Source organism: Mustela lutreola, chromosome 15, assembly GCF_030435805.1.
Source record: "Mustela lutreola isolate mMusLut2 chromosome 15, mMusLut2.pri, whole genome shotgun sequence".
Lineage (NCBI taxonomy): Eukaryota > Metazoa > Chordata > Mammalia > Carnivora > Mustelidae > Mustela > Mustela lutreola.
The window spans coordinates 44,824,359-44,828,998 of NC_081304.1; positions in this window are offsets into that span (position 1 = coordinate 44,824,359).

Sequence of the window (4,640 nt, forward strand, 5' to 3'; positions counted from 1 at the left end):
CTCTGGTCAGGGGTGCTCGTGTGGTCGTGCGTACATGTGAGCATGGATGTCTGCATCTGCACAGGCGTGTGCAAATGTGCACACACACATGTGTACACATGTCACCTGTGCAAGTGCAGGAGTGCACACACAGACGCAGGTCTGTATGTGTGTCTGTGGTTATAGGCATGAGCACAGAGGAATTTAAACAATGGTTCTGACCTCTCTCTCCCTTTCCACCTGTTCTCCCCTTCCTTCTTCTCCCATGCTCCCTTTCCAAGTAATAAAAAAAGACAAGTTGCCGACGGGCCTAGAAGAGGGTCAGGGGACCTGGGAGCCATGCAGATCTGGGTCTGACTCCTGGCCTCAGTGTCCCCTCCGTGAGATTCGAGCGTCCGCCTACCAGACGGTTTCTCACCTTCTCTGTGCCCTGGGTCACTGTCGCTTGCGGGGGCTGTGAGGGCTGAGTGAGTGAGGGGCGGGACGCTCTCAGACGGGTGCGGGGTACACAGTGGGAGCTTTATGATGGCAGCTCTTCAAAATTTTTTTTAGAAAAAAAGGAAAGACAAGCATTTAGACTTCTCAGGGGGGATGGAACGGTTCTAAAATTGGATTGTGCTGATGGTTGTGCCACCCTGTCAATTTGCTAAAAATCATTAAGTCCTACACTTAAAACGGGTAAGTTTTATAGTATATAAATTATACCCCCAATAAAGCTGTTTTTTTTCCATAAAACATTCAGAGTCGAGTTGCAAAATAATACATGCAGTATCAGTGCCATCTGTGAGAAGTGTTAAACTGTATAAAACAATACTTCTCTAATATAAATATGCGTAGTAAAAATATCAAAGGCGGGTGGAGGGGCACACCAGCTGCATAATTATGCTTGTCTCCCCCTGGGGGGGTAGGCATGGGACCCGAGAAGGGAAAGTTTTATCTGTGATATTTTATGGTATTGATATTTTTAAAAACCCAGGAAATCCAGGCCATGGTGTCACAGAAACCAGAGCACAAAGGGACAGGGGACGCGAGCAAGTGAAGGACCCGCTCCGGAGGCTCGTTTCTCGACTCCAGGGCTGAAATGTGATTATGCATCATGCTTTAGGCAATTTTCAAGGTTATAGTTCACTTTTTTTAAGTTAGAAACCCTCTCAAAAAAAAAAAAAAGAAAAAGAAAAAGATGAAAATGTTCTTTTTGTTGAGAATGCTTTTGGGTTTGTTATGTTAATCTCTATACTCTTATGCATTGAAATTCAAAATAGTTAAAACAAGATAATACCCTGCCTTGCGGGCTGGGGTGAGGGCTGGCAGAGGGTAAGGAGCCGCCTCTGGGACCACAGACTGAAGCGCGTTGGGGGGGGGGGGGGTGCTTTGGCTGGGCCTGGAGCATTGCCTTGGTCCTCCTTCCTCAACCAGGCCTGGGGTGGCCTTGGCTGTCCTCAGTCCCCGTGGGGGCGACTGGGCTATAGCCGCCCCTCAGCCCGCCTCCCCTCCACCCCGCCCCCAGCTCCCAGACGCCCTGAGCGCCGGCAGACAGTTGGCAAAGGGGCCTCAGACAGCCTTCCTGATTTACCAGGCTCTCCACGTCTCCTGGCTGATGGATGACCTGTGCTTTCCCTCTCTCCTCCCTCTAAATGCTTCTGTCTCCAAGGCCACCCGCCCAGAGTAGGAGCGCGTGCGCAGGCGGGAGGAGCTGGGCCCAGGGGCTGGCAGGGCCTGGGCTGGCCTTCCCTGCCTCCTTCCATCCCCGGCCCCTGCCTGTAACCCCGAGGTCTCACCCACAGCCAGAGCCAGGCCTGGTTGCCTAGGAGCTCAGATCCCTCCCCTTCGAGCACTGTGAATTGAGCTCCACCAGCCATGGGCCAGACTCCGTGCTAGATCCCTGCCCCCGGGGAGCTCCCCGACTAAAAACAATAAACAGGACCTGAACACTGCAGCTTTGGTAGAGTTGTCAGTCTCTCTAGGAGAAGGTCTTGAGCCGAGATCTAAAAGTGAGAATGAGCCACCCATGGAGGGATTTGGTGCAAGGATATTTTGGGAAAGTAGCTGACTGGGGACCCCTGGGTGGCTGAGTCTGTTAAGCGACTGACTTCCGCTCAGGTCATGGTCTCTGGGTCCTGCGATGGAGTCCCGGGCGGGGCTCCCACTCAGCATGGAGTCTGCTTGTCCTTCTGCCCTTCCTCCTCCTCGTGGTATGTGCGTGCTCTCTCTGTGCCTCTCTCTCAAATAGACATATAAAATCTTAAAAGAAAGAAATGAAAAGAAGGAAGGAAGGAAGAAAGAAAGAAAGAAAAGGGAAGAGAAGAAAAGAAAAGACAAAAAGAAAAGGAGCGGGCCACTGCAAATGCTCTGAGGCAAGCCCTTGTTTATGTCCAGGGGCAGGCGGACAAGGGGAGATACTGGGCTCAAGCCCTGACCCTGACGCAAAGTTACCAGATGACCTTGGACAGGTTGGGTCACCTCTCAGGACCTCACTTTCCATGTTAATCAAGCTGTGCTGGGCTTGTGATTCCCAGGTCCCACTCCAGGCCTGCCGCCTGGGCTCCCTGCGGGGTGAGTCCTGAGACTGCCCCAGAGGGTTCAAGGTCATCTCAAGTAAGATCCCACACTTCAGGGGCGGGGCCTGCTTCCTCCTCTCTCTCTGCCTGCCTCTCTGCCTACTTGTGATCTCTGTCTGTCAAATAAATAAATAAAATCTTTAAAAAAAAAAAGATCCCACACTTCAAGGGCCACAAAGATGGAGCAGTCTCCTGTCTTCAAGAAATTTGACACTACAGGGAGACAGACTCTTAAACCTAAAATCCCAAGCTGCGTGACAAGCCCCAGAGCGTGTCCTGGACACGGCCCCATGGGGGTATTGTGGGAAGAACCCGAGCAGCAGGGTCAGGGAGCCGTGAAGGCGGCAGGCAGTGGTGCGGCGGCCCCACCAGTGGGCGTGATTGGGCACGAGCCCGTGCCGTGGGGGAGGCGTTGGAGGAGCTGGAAGAGCCCTTCGCTGTCCCCAACTCTTCAACTCTAAATACAGATGCCGCCAAGTGCTCTACACGCTCGCCCAGAAGGCAGGCAGAACCGCCTTTGGCATCCAGGGTCCAGGGGCAGTGTGACACTCAGCAGGGCATCAGGCCTCCACCCCCCACCCCTGGGGAACTCCTGCACCCCGGAAGCTCCTGCCGGCTGAACCACAAACAGTTCTGCAAACAGCCACACTCTCCCACCCCAGCTTTAGTGCGGACCCTGCCCCCTGCAAGGACCCCACCACCACCACCACCTTGGCTGGGCTGTCTCTTTCTCAACCTTGGGTTTCAGAGACCCAGAAGCTAGGGCAGGGGTGGGGGCAGAGTTCCAGTCCCCCACCAAGACCCTGGGCTCTCTCAGGAGGGCAGGGGTGAGGCCTCGAGCCTACCCCACAGGAGTGTGGGCCCTCAGGACAGGTGTCCCATGAACACAGGGTCGAGAGGGAAGATGGACCCAGAGCTGGCAAAAACCATGGAAGATGCTAAACAAACCTCACCCAGCCTCGACACCCCCTCACATGTCTGCAAAGCACTGTGCTCCATTACCTTCATCTTAAATATGTGTGGCCAACTTGGATTGTCGATGGGAGTTGGGGGGAAGAGTCACTGTCACAGTCAGGGTGACAAGGCTGAACACATGGAGCCTGGTGATGGTCAAGGGCATGGATTCTGGAACCAAACTGCTGGGCTCAAATATTGGTTCTGGCTCTTTCTAGTTGTGAAGCCTTGGGCAATGGACTCAACCTCATGTACTTAATGAAAACCATTTTATTGTAATAATTACAAGTCTCTATCCATGTACAGTAGAGAAATATAACCAGAACACCAATTGCCATCCCAGATTCTTTTGTTAGGACGAAGCGAGGCCCAATATTTACAGCAGTTTTAAAGCAAGTTGATTTATAAAGAAAAATGTAAAGTAAATAATGCAGATCATAGTCTTGGGACTGGCTTTTAAGTTACAGAGCTTAGGGACTGCCCGTTCAGGGAGCTGCTTGGCTCTGCTCTGGGCTTTCACAGGGGACCCAATGGTTTTCAAACTGCTCTTCAGACCCCAGCCCCCCCCGGAAGGCTGGGGCCGGTGGAGATGCACAGCTCTCAGGCAACAGAGCCGTCAGTAGCAGCAGGGGACTATGAGGGAAGCTACTCTGCCCTGGGAGCTCGGCACCCCCACATCTGGTGTCTGGTCCCTGCAACCCTGTCTGGGCTGCAGACTAGCATGGTCACAGGGCATGGCAGGGCCCAGGGTGAGGCCATGGGGGATGGTGGGCGCGATGAAGCTGCAGGGAAGGTGGTTGGCAGTTGAGGGGTCCACGACTGGGTCCTTGGTGTTGGCTGGCAAAGGTGTCAGGAGCCACTGGAACGACAGGGGAGGGACCGTGTGTATGTCGACGGGGACTGGGGTGTGGCGCAGTGGTAGGAGCCTCGGAAGGGTTTGGGGGGGCTCCACTGCCGAGGGATGGAAGGGGTTGGTGAAATGGTGGGGGAGGCCCGGGCCAACAGAAGTCTTGTTTCCAGAGAAGCAGGACTGTCTGGGACATAGGGACAGGGTTGAGAGGGAAGTCAGCGGTGGGAGGGAGCGTGTAGCTAGGGAAGCTCAGAGATGCCTGGGCACTCAGGCCCCCCCGGGTCATTGTGGACGGGAGT